The 16217-nt window shown below is 48.0% G+C and overlaps 1 protein-coding gene and 1 long non-coding RNA gene across 4 annotated transcripts in view; one reads left to right on the top strand and one right to left on the bottom strand.

Annotated features, from left to right (window-relative positions):
• Positions 1-16217, top strand: part of LOC141408000 (disco-interacting protein 2 homolog C-like) — a 274075-nt gene that overhangs the window by 239750 nt on the left and 18108 nt on the right. The gene's annotated exons all lie outside the window — the stretch shown is intronic.
• Positions 1-16217, bottom strand: part of LOC135966385 (uncharacterized) — an 85823-nt gene that overhangs the window by 60504 nt on the left and 9102 nt on the right. The window lies entirely within an intron of this gene.

Genomic DNA, 16217 nt, shown 5'->3' with positions numbered 1-16217 from the left:
ACAATGAGAGTGGATGCGGCTACGATGAACGGAGAACAGACCTAAGCAAGCACCAAGGCTGGGGTGACTGCCTGTGCTCAGACCCACCAGGGCCTGTTCTTCCATCTCCCTCTGCTGAAAGGGATAACCTCCTTCTCCCCCACGACTAAAGGGCCTTTTTAAAATATTCACACGAGAAGTGCTATGAAAAGCTGAAAGGTCACAGATAACATTTTTAAAAATAAACATTAACGTAAGCATTTAATTTTCGTATAAGGAGTAAGGAAAGGATCCAGTTTCAGCTTTCTACTTATGGCTAGCCAATTTTCCCAGCACCATTTATTAAATAGGGAATCCTTTCCCCATTTCTTGTTTCTCTCAGGTTTGTCAAAGATCAGATGGCTGTAGATGTGTGGTATTATTTCTGAGGACTCTGTTCTGTTCCATTGGTCTATATCTCTGTTTTGGTACCAGTACCATGCTGTTTTGGTTACTGTAGCCTTGTAGTATAGTTTGAAGTCAGGTAGCGTGATGCCTCCAGCTTTGTTCTTTTGACTTAGGATTGTCTTGGAGATGCGGGCTCTTTTTTGGTTCCATATGAACTTTAAAGCAGTTTTTTCATACGAAAATTAATTCAAGATGGATTAGAGACTTAAATGTTAGACCTAGTACCATAAAAATCCTAGAGGAAAACCTAGGTAGTACCATTCAGGACATAGGCATGGGCAAAGATTTCATGTCTAAAACACCAAAAGCAACGGCAGCAAAAGCCAAAATTGACAAATGGGATCTCATTAAACTAAAGAGCTTCTGCACAGCAAAAGAAACTACCATCAGAGTGAACAGGCAACCTACAGAATGGGAGAAAATTTTTGCAATCTACTCATCTGACAAAGGGCTAATATCCAGAACCTACAAAGAACTCAAACAAATTTACAAGAAAAAACAAACAACCCCATCAAAAAGTGGGCAAAGGATATGAACAGACATTTCTCAAAAGAAGACATTCATACAGCCAACAGACACATGAAAAAATGCTCATCATCACTGGCCATCAGAGAAATGCAAATCAAAACCACAATGAGATACCATCTCACACCAGTTAGAATGGCGATCATTAAAAAGTCAGGAAACAACAGGTGCTGGAGAGGATGTGGAGAAATAGGAACACTTTTATACTGTTGGTGGAATTGTAAACCAGTTCAACCATTATGGAAAACAGTATGGCGATTCCTCAAGGATCTAGAACTAGATGTACCATATGACCCAGCCATCCCATTACTGGGTATATACCCAAAGGATTATAAATTATGCTGCTATAAAGACACATGCACACGTATGTTTATTGCAGCACTATTCACAATAGCAAAGACTTGGAATCAACCCAAATGTCCATCAGTGACAGACTGGATTAAGAAAATGTGGCACATATACACCATGGAATACTATGCAGCCATCAAAAAGGATGAGTTTGTGTCCTTTGTAGGGACATGGATGCAGCTGGAAACCATCCTTCTTAGCAAACTATCACAAGAAGAGAAAACCAAACACCGCATGTTCTCACTCATAGGTGGGAACTGAACAATGAGATCACTTGGACTCGGGAAGGGGAACATCACACACCGGGGCCTATCATGGGGAGGGGGGAGGGGGGAGGGATTGCATTGGGAGTTATACCCGATGTAAATGACGAGTTGATGGGTGCTGACGAGTTGATGGGTGCAGCACACCAACAAGGCACACGTATACATATGTAACAAACCTGCACATTATGCACATGTACCCTAGAACTTAAAGTATAATAATAATAAATTAAAAAAAAAAAAAAAAAACGTAAGCATTTAACAAGCCCATTACGATTTAAAGGAAAAAAAAAAAAACGGTATTAAGTTCCTGGGTGCAGGGGCTCATGGCCGTAATCCCAGCACTTTGGGTGGCCGAGGTGGGCGCATCACCTGAGGTCAAGAGTTTAAGACCAGCCTGGCCAACATGGTGAAACCCCTTCTCTAACGAAAATACGAAAATTAGCCAGGCATGGTGGCGGAAGCCTGTAGCCCCAGTTACTTGGGAGGCTGAGGGAGGAGAATCACTTGAACCCGGGAGGGAGAGTTTGCAATGAGCCAAGATCGTGCCATTGCACGTCAGCCTGGGCGTTGAGTGTGAAACTCCATCCCAAAAAGAAAAAAATACATAAAGTTTTCCTTCCAATGAACCTATCATTCAGCCACCGAGGTATCCTATAGCTACTTATTCAGCCATGAGATACACCACAGGCGATATAGGCGAACAGGACACAGTTCTTCCCTGAAAGAAGGCTGCACCCTCAACAGAAGGGAGGCACATACTCCGAATGGAATCGGCATAGGGAACAGATGCTGCTGCAGGTGAAACTGGCTGCACAGAGCACCCACTCAAGTGTCTGAGAAACAAGGAGCCGTTGGTGCCATCACCTTCCATACTTGAGCTGGGGCAGTGGGGAGCCTGTCATCACCAAGGACAAAAAGCCCCAGAACCACACAACGAGCTTACAAACTCACCGAGGCGATGACTGAGCAATGTGTGTGGAGTGATGCGAACACACAGATGTCAGGGCCACGCGCGGCGTTGGTTTTGTGCATCAACCTGAGCGTGCCCGGGGTGCCCAGATGGCTGGTTCTGCATTATTTCTGTGTGAGATGCATGTTTGCCTCTGGACTGAGTGGAGACCCATCCTCGCCGGCGTGGGGGGCACCACCCTATCCACCCAGGGCCCGAGTAAAACAGCAAGGCGGGGAAAACTGGGTTCACTCCACCTGTCTGGCTGATGGGCCAGTGACATCTGTCTTCTGCAGCCCGTGCTTCTGGGTCTCAGCTCCTCAGACCACGGTGGGATCCGCACCCTCCGCTTCTCAAGTCTTCAAGCCACACCCTCCCAGGACTCTAGCTTGCAGCCTGTGGGTCCTGGGGCTTCTTGGACTCTGTAGCCCCTGCAGCAAGCCTCGCCCTGGAGACACACGCACACCCGGCTGGCTGTCTCTCTGGAAGCCCTGACTAAAAGCCGCCCCTAAAAGTGGTCTTCAGAATTTCTTTCTAGCCCTAAGATCCCAGCGCCCCTCCTACAATTCTAGGCGGAAAGGTGAACGGAGACCAATGGACAGAGGTGTGTGCGAGGACACGCCAGGCAGCAGCACTGGGCAGGAGGGCACTAACGCTCACTAAGCAAAGAATCAATGTTGCTTGCCACAAAAATGAGAGCAGTAAAGATTTCTTCAAACAGAAATGAGTTTGTATCATGATTTGCTCTTAATACATAAGAAAGCATAAAAGTAGGCCTATTAACAATTACATAAGTCTTTAGAGGCCCTTGAACTACTTCTGCCCCGAGTCCTTCCCTTGCTATTGATGGAAATATGGGAGAAACCAGGAGGTCTGAGCGTGGACCTGGCCGTGCTCCCAGGGGCCGAGGAAAGCACCCATCTGTCCAGTCTTCCCTCCACCCCGCGGGGTTCCCTCTTACCCAGACTCTTGGGCTGACGCGGCTCATGCACTCAACAGCGCCATCATTAAACGTTTAGCTTCGCATCACGAGGGCCTCCTCTGGCCTCTTCTGACCACTCCTGAACCTCCAGTCAGCATTAGTCTGCAGGACACGCGTGGACAAAGTTGATGGATCACGGCCTCCAACGAGGAAGGTGCCAGGCAAGGAGTCGGAGAGCCGGGGATGGAGCAGCCCTCACCCAGGGAGGCGAAGGCCAACAGCGGCCACCACCGAGGACCTTCCTTCCCACCCTGAGGGCAGCTCACCCAGGGAAGCGAAGGCTGACGCTGGCCACCACTGAGGGCCTCGAGGGCTCTCCCCACCCCGAAGGCGGCTGCGATCACATTTTCCCATCGCACCAAGAGACCCCTGTATTGAGCACAAACCTTTCCAACCTTCGAATCAATAAGGAATCACAACACAGACATTCCCTCAATCCAAATGGCCAGCACACAAAACAGACATGCAATCATACACATTTCCTGTGGGAAAATCAGTCAGTCTCTGGGGCCTCGCGCCAGGGGTGGGGGAGCATCATGGGGAGACGCCCCAGCCCCAGCCTGGCTCCTCCCTCTATAGCTCCTTTTCCCTCCTCTTCCCCCCGCCCCTTCCCACCCCCTCCTAGCCTCAGAGGCTCCTTCCTCAAATTCTTTCCCCTTGATGAAGTCATTCATGCCCAAAATACAAGGCAAAGTCATGGGGGCTCAAGAGAAAATCCATACCGTGGCTCGCGTTTTAGATTCTCATAAGTTTGAGAATAACCAAGCAAGAATCTTTGGCATCTGAATGGTCTGAAGGATTCTGAGCTCAATGTCCTGCACTGGCCCGGAGTGGATCATGGGTGTCTCGGACATCTTCACAACTCTACACCAGTTATTTTGAAACACACCAGCAGAATAGAACCATGTGAATAGCTGCTTCTCAGTTAAAAGTAGGAAAAGACTCCAAAAGCTGCCCTCAAGGAACATCCTTCCCATGAGGAGTTTTCTGCATCGGGCCCTTCAGGCACAGGCAAGGCCCCTGGGCCCAACTCCCTCATCCCTGCGTCATCAAGCAGCAAAGACAGTGGGGAATAAAGCAAGTGAAGGAGTCAGTCCCGCACAAAACGGGCTCCAGAAGCCACAGCTACTCTCCCAGTGTGGGAGCCAAGTTCAGAGACCTGGAAACACCAGCATTCCCAGGGAGGAGGACAGAACAATGCCATTTCCCCCTAGTTTAGGGAGACACCACCCCACGTCCTCTGGCCTTAAAAGAGGAGAGACTTCACATACATGATTTCAATGACTCCACCACACACAGAAAGTGGGCTGAGGGCTAACACAACCATATAAATGCCTGGCAAAAACACACTAAATGAACACACAGATAAGCAAGGTTCTCCTGTTATCCACCAAATATTCAGAAACAAATCCAGTAAGCAATCTCTTTGCAATCAAAAGACCAATTCAGAGGTGCAGATTAAAAATAAACATACAACTGAACCCTTAATACACCAAGAAGCAAATTCCACGGAAGTGTTATCACATCACCACCTCCCAGCTGAAGGAAGCAGCACTGGCCACTGACCAGCTGTTCACTCGTGGATCAGTGAACGAAAGGCAGTGCTGTCCAGGACAATGATGAGATGTTAACCTGAAAAGGGCAAAATTGCAGAGGCTGGAGGGACCTTCCAGGTAACCCGTCCCCCTCAGTGGACAGAGGACCCCCGTGGGACCACAGAGCCCAGAGCTCCAGTGTGTTCGGGGCAAGGACTCAACTGCAACCCTGATGATGTCCGAACGCCTTCTGCCCTTCTGTGTCTCTGCCCCACTAACAGGGAATCCGTGAATGCTAAGGAAATGTAACGCATTTTACAATACATGTAGATTTTTAGCAAATTAAAGATAAACAGTGACAAACTTTGAGAATTAACTAAAATATAGTTCAGTGAATGCCCAAACTCAAAGCTAGTCTCCAAGAGGTGATAAGCTGTGTGTGGTGGTTAACGCCTGTAAATCCCAGCAGTTGGGGAGGCTGACGCAGGAGAATCACTTGAGCCTAGAACGTTGGGGTTGCAGTGAGCTGTCATTGCACTACTGCACCCAGCCTGAGAAACAGAGTGAGACTGTCAAAAACAAACAAACAAAAACAAATTAAAGGAGTTCAAATGAACTCGCCCATACGCTTTAAATTTTCATTTGGGTACATGGGGTGATCTAGTTCCTTTTTCCCTTGCAATACATGAATAATCTAATAATTAAATATAATCTAACAATTACATGGGAAAATTTAATTATTTTCCCATTTCATTATTCCCTATCTCAGGGAAAAAGTTAAAAGTATTCCCTATTTCAGGGAAAAAGCTAAAAATCATTTTAAACCTTCCTTCCACAAAACAGTGTACTCAGTCATCTCTATCTGCTTGATCATGTGGAATTCAGCTTCACATGTCTACAATACGGTTTTTGTTAAACAGCGTTTATGTAGACAGGCGAGAGAAAGAAACACTTGGTCTATGTAGAAGCAGCAGAAGACACGTTTTAACAGAAAAGGGAGAAGATACCACCGTGTGAATCTGGAAATTCTGTCGTCGTCTTGTCCACACACACAGAAAACACCCAAGCACGTGCCTAGTGTCCAACAGGAGCACAGAAAGGACAGGGTTCCTCCAGTTGTTTAATGACCAGCCCCACTTGTCACCGCCACATAACAAAATCCGCACGGCAACTTCAGCACGTTTCATTCACGATTCCACGGAAATCAGGCTGAAGAACATACAGATGTTTTGCCCACATTTAAAAATCCAAGTGTGGGACTCATAGAAATAAAACACATTATGGGTTCACTTAACTTTTCCAAATTTTTACTTGGAGAAACCTATAAAGTTCTTGTCAGTTACATCCTTAAGTTTTCCAGTAATTTTTAAATGCGAAGGTCAGGCAAGACTTGTAAAGAGGTACACACATACGGCCCGGCGTGGTGGCTCACACCTATAATCCCAGCACTTTGGGAGGCCGAGGTTGGCAGATCACGAGGTCAGGAAACCGAGACCATCCTGGCTAACACGGTGAAACCCCGTCTCTACTAAAAATACAAACAATTAGCCAGGCGTGGTGGCGGGTGCCTGTAGTCCCAGCTACTTGGGAGGCTGAGGCTGGAGAATTGCATGAACCCGGGAGCCAGAGCTTGCAGTGAGCTGAGATCTCACCACCGCACTCCAGCCTGGGTGACAGAGGGAAACTGTCTCAAAAAAAAAAAACAAAGGAGGTACACACATACATGCCATGTTCTTCTCTCAAAGAGACGGGCCCTTTTTTAAGATTCCAGAAGTAAATGGGGTTGTCATCCTGCTTTTGAGAGGATGGGCTGTGTTTTAAGCATGAACAGACTTTCCTCCATGCACCAAGGATGCACCATGGGGGCAGTGCTGCCGCCGCCTCCCCAGTCTCTGCTCAGGGTGGGGCAAGGGGAGCTCCGTTGTCTCCCGTATACACCGTCAACAGGCCAGGTGCTCAGGAGGCGGCTTCCAGGACTCGCTGTAGGCATTCGTCAGCAGGGCAGGCAGTGCCTCGTGCTGGTGGGCATCCAGCAGTAAGGGGGTCTTGCACTTCACTCCCTGGGCCCAGCCGCAGACAGAGGGGAAAGAGACACCTGTATCGTAACTCATGTGTATTTATAGATACACAGAGACTCTGCAGTGCAAGGTGCAGAACTAGAAGGAATCATGGAAATAAGAGGGAAGACATTTGGTTACGACTGGCAGAGTCACCTCAAGCCTCAGCACTTCCTGCCGGAGCCCTCACTGACCAGACTCCTCCAGGGTCACTGCCACTGCCTTGCCCAGCTCATGACAGGGCAGACAGTGACAGAGCCTCAGAACAACCTCCCACTCCTTCCTCACCAGCCCAGGGGATGAGCTGTTCATGAGTGTCCCAAAGCCTGAATGCGGGAACACAGAGGTGACTGAGCAGAAAGGGGGACAGCCACAATGGCCGCGGGTGTGCAGATATTGCGGGGCACCCCAGCAGCCCTTTCCGTCTTAAAGAGGATGGCCACGGGTGTGCTGATGCTCCCGCGTGACCCAGCCGTCCTCTCCACCTTATAGGGGAATGGCCACGGGTGTGCGGATATTCCCGGGTGCCCCAGAGCCCTTTTCACCTTAAGGAGATTTTCACAGTCTCATATCAGTCTCCAAACTATTCAGTGAGGTTGGAGGAGTATCACTGTGGACCAACACTGATTGGCACCAAGTAAGGGCGATTTTATAACCATGTCTCAACCATGAAACAATCAGGTCTTTGGCCATCTGGTCTAAGCTTTTTCTGTAACAAAGTTGGATAATTTAGTTGAACTTTGGTTTTCCAAAGCTTGTTACAGAAACCACATCTTCCTAGGTGTGGCTCTGTGGTGTCACGTGCACACTTCAGTAGCCAGGCTTGCCAAGACTCACGGCACGTTACACGTTCACCTGAGAAGGCTGCTGAATCATTGAGGGCTCTGGCGTGCTCTGAAATGAATTTGCCACTTCAGCCTACACTCTACTCCCTTGTTTGGTTAAAGAAACCCAAAAAGCAGAATTTGTTTTGGCCAATCGCCTGCTGACCCAACTGCAGAGGTTTTAATTAGAGTACTTTCATTGCATCATAGAAAGCAAAGTCATATAGATCAACTCATTATTACCACTCCAAAGGTTTAGTAAATCTCCAGATAATCAGGCAAACATTTTAAGAAGCTACATTAAGGTTTACAATACTCAAAATTTAAAACTACATCCATGCTCCAAAAAACCACCATTCCCATTTTAGATGGCCAAATGCATATGAGAAAGAAAGAAACGTGCTGAGCGCATTTTTTGGGTAATCTTATGGAGAAACTGCCACTTTAAAAATGGCTCTAGTTCCTGGCTCCAGATGGGTGTGGTGGGTTGCCTCACTCAATTTCAACTCCACCTGAAGCTGGGACACTAGAAATCCATTCGCAGACTCCACGGCACCAGAATTCCCACTTCTGGAAACAGCCAGGAATGCAGACCTGTAGCAGAGAATTCTTTCCTGCCCACCCTAACTGTCCTCTGTGGAAGGCGACAGTCAAAGACAAGTCCACCCCCCTAGTCGCAACTGCACCACGAAGAACCATTTCAAGGTGGGAAGTGATTGATCAGTGGGAACAGGCAGTTTAGCTAATCACTTATAAGGCAGAGAAGGGGGGTTTGAAGGCCTGTATCTGGTCTTGTCCTCGGTAAACGGTCATCCGCCAGTCAGCCTAAGTCACATGGGAAGGGGCTTCTTGCAGTAAAAGTGGGGGCGCAGTTGTGGGGAGGGGGAATGTCTTAACAATCACTGTTTTACAGGATCACAGGGCTCAGGCAATGTTCAGTATTGTCACACACCAAGGTTTTTACAGTCTGAAGAAAACTACAGTCCTAAAGTGTCAGTTCTCAAAGCCCTTAAGTTCCTCCTGCTAAGATTCCCAGAGTCTCCACTTCTTGCACCGAACCCCAACTTGCACAGGCACCTGCGTCTTCCTCCTGCAGCAAATGCAGATAAGAAGCTGTGGCTCTGCTGCAGTAATGATGCCATGCAGCCCTAACACCACAGCAGAGCAATGGCTCTGGCCTGAATGTCCCCAAAACCTCATGCTGAAACCATCTCCGAAGGGATACATTAAGAGGTGGGGCCTTTGGGAAGTCCTGCTCTCTGGACTGGGGTTGGTGTCCTTGTTGGGAGGCCTAGAGGAGCCCTCCTGCTCCTCCACCACGTGAGTTCTGACGAGACGACCGCTGCCACGCAACACCTGTTGAGATGCTGCCGTCTGTGAGCCACAGGCCCTGGGGCACCAGATGTGCAGGTGCCTTGACCTTGGACTGCCTTGACCTTGGACTTTCCAGCTTCCAGAGCTGTGAGCAATAAATGTCTCTTTACAAATCACCCAATCGACAGCAGCCGGACAGAGACAGTAATGTCACAACATGAGTCACTTTCTCAGTGGGCCAGAGGACTCCCCATGAGCCACCACCGTAAAGCAAGAACTCCCTGGAGGATGGAAAGGGGTTCACAAGGAATTCTACCCAGCACCAGGGTGTCTGTCCTTTCTTGCAGGAAGACAGCTGAGCCATGGCAGGAAACTACAGGGTGGGTGGGGCTGGACAGTAATGTGTCACCTGCTCATCTAAGCCTCAGTCTCCTGCCTCTCATCACGACAGTGGGGGTAACACCCCCCTCACCTGAGCTGTTGGGGGAGGTAAGAGTGCTGGGTGATTAACAATTGTTAGTTCCACAGAAATAAGGCAAAGAATCTGCCCCATGTCTTATAAAACCAAATCAGCCCAGGAATTCCACATCACTACTAATTTGCATGGGAAAATACCAGATTCTCCTAAGTTCTGGCATGTCATTTGTATTAATAAAGTTTGCAGAGTTTTCACATACTAAGTATATAAAACAGGAAAATAAATCATGCAATTTGGAGGCTGAAGCAGGAGACTCACTTGAGCACAGGCGGCGGAGGTTGCAGTGAGCCGAGGCCTCGCCACTGTACTCCAGTCTGGGTGACAGAACGAGACTCCATCTCAAAAAATAAAAAAAAAAAGATTTTGCTGCTTCATACTAGTAAAGTGGGCAGACTCTACATGCCAACTCTTATTCAAAGGTCGCCTAACACTGACTCAGGAACTCTGGCCCTGATGTGCTTGGAGTTTTAATCCTAACAGTGTTAAAGACCACTCCCCCAGGAGCTCTGAACAAGTACTCCAGGTATACGCTGAACAAGACCACACACTCTGACCGAAATCTAACTTCCCAGACCCAAACTACAGAACCACAGAAGACACTGCTTCTGTCCAACTTTGTGTTCTGCCATCGTTTGTGTCCATTATTTCCTACAAACCATCTCATTAGAATTTAGGGCACACAAAAGGCCGATACAACAGGGTCACTTTTCAAAGGTTTGGAGGTGAAGAACAGATACAATGCATTAGCTTCCTATTGCTGCTGCAACAAATTACCACAAATGCAAACCTCCTCTCAGCCCTGGAAGTCAGGAGTCCCAGGGCTGAAGTCAAGGGGTCAGTAGCTTGTATTCCTGCCTGGAGTCTCCCAATTCATAGAAGCCACCATGCAGCTTGACTCACAGCCCCACACCCCTCCTACCACTGCCCCGGCCTCAGCCCTGCACCCCTCCGGACCCTGCCCCTGCCCCACACTCGCCCTCACCCCCACAGCCCTCTGGCCTCTATCTCGTCCTCAGGTCTCCTCCTCTGAGGCAGACCCTCGTACTGCCTTCTCAAAAGGCACATGTGAAGACACTGGACCCACCTGGACAACCCAGGGTCCTCTCCCATCTCACTGTCCGTTACACTCACATCTGCAAAGCCTCTTTTGCCATGGAAACTTCATTAGACTAACAATCATTTAACAAGTCCATTCTAATGATGTGAAAATTGGCATTGTTTTCCTCCTAATGAACAGATCAGTCACCCATGTAACCTATAAATATTTGACTATTAAATATACAATACTGTAGGAGACAGAGATGAGGAAGACGGTTCCTCCCTGAAAGACGACTGGACCCTAGACGGAGGGATAAACATTCTGAACAGAATCAACATAACTCAACATTTGAGTCGGAGAGGTCAAGCAATAAGACGTTCAAAGAAGCAACCAGAAAGTATGTACTGTGCCCGTAGTTCACATCTGCGCCTGGCGTCATGAGCACGAGCATGCGGACACGCACACAGGGCCCAAGTGTAAGATCAAATATAAGGAGCTTTCCACTGTAGTATTTAACTAGATCTTATTACAAAATAGCCTCCTGATTTTTATCCAAAAAGTTCTCTGTAATTAAGGAAATTAATTTTCCCCTAAAGGGCATTTCTCTAGCTATCATTCCATATAAACTAAATGGGCATATTAAAGAAAAAAGACAAGGCCGGGCGCGGTGGCTCAAGCCTGTAATCCCAGCACTTTGGGAGGCCGAGACGGGCGGATCACGAGGTCAGGAGATCGAGACCATCCTGGCTAACACGGTGAAACCCCGTCTCTATTAAGAAATACAAAAAACTAGCCCGGCGAGGTGGCGGGCGCCTGTAGTCCCAGCTACTCGGGAGGCTGAGGCCGGAGAATGGCGTAAACCCGGGAGGCGGAGCTTGCAGTGAGCTGAGATCCGGCCACTGCACTCCAGCCTGGGTGACAGAGCGAGACTCCGTCTCAAAAAAAAAAAAGAAAAAAGACAAATGTTTGACTTTGGGGGTTTGCCTACGACTTGAATAAGCATGATTTTCTTCTGGCCAAGCAGGGAGCAGCTGGACCAGACTGGAGGGAAGGAAGAACAAATTTCCACTCTGACCTCAGTTGGGCACCAGAGTCTTCCCTGTCAGAATGTGGGTGTGGTGCTTCCCACACACCAGCCTCTGACGAAACTCAGCCCAAGGGTGTGGGAAAAGGCTGTCTACTTCTGAAAAATCTACAAAGTGCAGACACATCAAAAGCTTCAGAAGACTGTAAAGGGCCAAGGAGACCACTACACCCTTGGAGTTTACAGAAAATGGTCAGCATCACACGTGCCTGAGGTCCAGGGTCAGCTCCCGGCTGCCGCGACGCCGTGAACGCAGCCCTGGCTTCCCCTCTGATGCAGAGAGCTGGTCACTCTGCCGGCAGCACTCAGAGCTCAGAACATTCTAGAGGAAAGCAACGTGTTCCTTTTAAAATGGGGAACCGGGGCAGCACAACTGAAGCTCTACGACTGTCTCAACTACTGGGTTTCGGGGTAGCATTAGGAAATCGTGAGAATCCAAATCTCAATTTCATACAGATTCCAGATTCACTGCAGGTTCCAGAATTTCCTGAGACATTCTTCCAATTTATCACTCAGGATTCCCTTGCCAAAGCTAATAAAGTCTACATTCCTTACGGAAAACCCACCATAAGCACCACCACAAATAAGATCAACTGACTGACGCCCGCCCTTCGCACCAAACATAGAAACTGTTACTCACACAAGACTGTGCTGGAGGCAGCTCTCAGCTGAAGCCGAATCCGTGAGACTTCATTATCCCCCATTTTGGATCGAGTGTGAAGACTGTCAGCAAACCAGGGCCCCAGTGTAAAGCAGAGAACAGATCCTCTGATGCCTGCCTGAACATTTCCTTCCCACCTCTGTCTTGGATATTGAACACCCTCAGAGCTACTGAGTCACCCACATTTGCAGGTCATTTATCCAGCCACCAGGATAACACAATTATGCGATAAAAATGCCTTCTCAGGGCTTTGTCATACTCAACAAAGAAGCTCAGAAGGCTAGGTAAGCGCAAGAAAGGGGGAAGCGTCCTCCAAACAGACAAAAACCAAGGAAAACCGTGCAGAGACTCGAGAGAGAGCAGAAACACAGCCCGCTGTAGCCTTTCAGGTCCTGCTGGCCGCAGCCCTGCGTTACGTGGCACCATTTCCACAGATGCATCCTGCTGGGCCCACTTGAAAGGTCCCGCTTGCGAGACACTCACCCCCACTTCCAGCTCCTGCAAGACCCGCTGCAGCCCCACTCCATCCTGGGGGCCGACTGTGCAAGTCTTCTCGGCAGAGACCCCTCAGAGCCTACTCAGTGTCTGAGACTGGGAAGCACCAAGGATCCAGAAAGGCACAATCCCGTTCTCCTCGTGCTGCTTTCTGGGTTCCAAGTTGTCTAACGAGTCCTGCATAAACCCCGGGCTGGGGAGCCAGCCAGGGCCCAGCAGCACCCAGCTCATGCGCTCCACTCACCCCACAGAGGACCACGGAGGCCCCAGCACGCTCTGTCCGCGGGGCAAGACACCAGAAACAGCCACAGTTCAGGGTTCTGCCACCCGCCCCGCTGCCGTCATTACCTCCTGGGATCTGAATTCTCATTGGTTGCAAAGGTGATCCCACAGCTCCGCTGCCTTAATTACCTGCTGGGATCTGAAATTGTATTGGTTGGAAAGGGGATCTCATTGCTCAAGCACTCCCTGCTGCCTCCTTGCAAACAACATAAAAAATCCAAAACCCCTTGTAAAGAACGTTTACTATAACCTCAAAACAAGACACATCCCGAGACCAAGGAAGATACACACGCACATCTGACACCCGGTGGACGTCAGTGACCGACGCCACGGCTTCCGTGTGGCGTGTGAAGCAGGAGGCCTGTCACGGTGACTCAGGCTGGGGTCTGAATGGGGGTCTTCCAAGCAACTAGGCAACCAGGACGCACACCCCAAAACCCAAGTCCCCGCACTCATGTACCTGGCAGAAATGCTGCGTGGCCATCGACGCCAGTTGTGAACCAAGACCGATCTGTGTCCTGTGGCCCTCACAACGTCCGTACATGCCTGGGCCCAGCAGAGGCCCGCACGGCACCCTGCTCGCCTCCAGTGGGGCTCTCTCCTGCCAAAGGGGATGGCCCTGAAGTCCGTTGAGATTTCCAAAGCTCTACAAAGTCGTGCTTCCTCCTGCTTGTTCAGAAGGCCTAAAGCCCTGAAGACACCAGTGAGAATTGACCTAGCCTCTTAAGGCAGCTCAAATACCTAAACACAGGAACGCTGGACCTCTCTGCCCTCGAGAGCAGCCGATAACACACTGGGCTAAGCAGAAGGTACAGATGTCACATCCAGAAGCCAGTGGCGCTCAAGATTGCATTCCAGGAGCCGCCCATGTGAGTCCCTCCAAGGCTTCCAAGTCCCACTTGATTGTTTTCATCGTATCTCTATAACATCAGAGACATTATATCTCACGGTATCTATGAGATCGTCTCCACTTTTATGAGCACATATGCTCCCTGACTTACCATGGGATGAAACTGTTCCAATAAACCCAGCGTAAGCTGAAAATATCCTAAATAGAAAGTGCATTTGACATCATAGTTTCAACTTACAACGGGTTCATCCAGAGGCAGCCCATCTTGGGCCAAACAATGCACTGAGTGTGACTAGTTCACACCATCACAAGGTTGAAAAAAAAAATCAGATATGTAACAATTGGGAGCCAGGGACCCTCTGTATTGGGGCTCCTGTCTTCAGAGACAACAGAAACCTCTTCTTAGACAAGAATCACAATTTATAATCCTCAAAATGTTAAACTTAGTTTAACAATCTAGACGTTCAAACAAAGCCAAAGTAGGCCCACAAGGCCGTTTGTGCCCTTCACTAAGACGCACGACTCTATAATAACCCTCACCACAGCCCCTCAGGGTGGGTCCCAGAGGCAGTTGAGGCTTGTGGCTACGGACACTAACGAAACCAAAATCAGAGTACGCAGGTGCAGTCAAGTCATATGACTTCTCCACTAGCATGTGCACAAATGTTCATCAGCAAATCTCATCTTCGCTTTACCTCCCTCCCATGACCTAAAAAGGAGTCCACTACACACACCCATACACACACACACCACTTCAAAAACATAATTAGTACTTGCATTCAATTCTGGGCATTCGGAATAGACCTAATGGGTGATTAAATCTTTCCTCCAACCCATTGCTTAGTCTTCTTAGAGGATGAAGGATTTTGCATAACACAAGTCAACATATAAAAGATCTGCTATAGAAACAGACTTTCAAGTGGTCCTCATTAGAGTGATTCAACTAATATACAAAGGACCCAACACACAGTGTATATTAGAAGAATGATTAATTTGTTCCCCTAAAAATCCTAATATCTACACAGAAAAAATACCCAATACACATTTTATCATTCTTTACCAGTATAGTCATACAAAGGAGTATCACAAAAGCAAAAGAACACATTTGGTTTGACTCACAGTTCTAAGTTTAATATAAAATTGCTAAAACCACCAAGACAAACATGACTATGAAATATTTAACGATCTTCACCTAAATTCAAGTCACCATTCAACCACCAATACCTCTGCTCTCCTTACGGGAACTTTCCAAAAGTAAATTCTGGAATTAACAGGACAAAATTTTCTGGTGACAGAAATTAGGAAGAAATTGGTTGAAGGCCGTTCCTTGGCTGTCAAACATTTTCTCAATAATATTTTGTAAAATAAAAGCGTCAAACAGATCTTTACATTAACTTACAATCTATCAAGCAATACTGGAGCAAGCTTTAAATATTAGCCACATTCTGTCAGGGCTGACTAACATTAAATCAGTATCAGTCTCATGTCTTGTAGGATCCACAGCTCATCTTCTTAAAACCACTTAAGATTTCATAATTAACTCAATTAAACAATGTAAGTCATCTCCTTGATCTTTGACATGAAGGGGTAATTTTCCCCCAAAATAGTACCTCTTTCCTTGACATGATTTAATCTGTGGTTAGAGTATTTAACAGGATTTCTTTCCTTCTTAGAAAATAAAATATGCACCTTTCCAATATAGAAAAACTCTAACTGATAATGCCATAGCTTACCCAGGTCAAAAGCATTTTTTTTTTAAGTTAAAAAAAGAACCTAACTGCATCTTTGGACCTTATGTGAGGTAGTGTCCAGGGTCACTGGGACCCCTACTTGGCCAGTGTAGCTGGGTACCAATTAAAGACAGAAACCCAAGCATTCACTCAAAGCCCCTTCCCAGCTGTTCATCCTAGTGGAAGAAGCCATGAGTACAAACGAATGCGGCATTCTACGGAGGGCTTTGGGGATAGGCTGCTTGAGAACATCAAAGTGGCTCACGTCCCCCGAGTATAAAGCCAGTGACTGCTCTCAGCTTCCATCCACAGTAGCCAAGGTCTGGAATCACCTGAGTGCCCGTCAACAGGGGATGAAGGGAACGTGGCCCG

This window comes from Macaca fascicularis, chromosome 11 (assembly GCF_037993035.2).
Source record: "Macaca fascicularis isolate 582-1 chromosome 11, T2T-MFA8v1.1".
NCBI lineage: Eukaryota > Metazoa > Chordata > Mammalia > Primates > Cercopithecidae > Macaca > Macaca fascicularis.
This window is presented reverse-complemented; position numbering and strand designations above follow the sequence as displayed.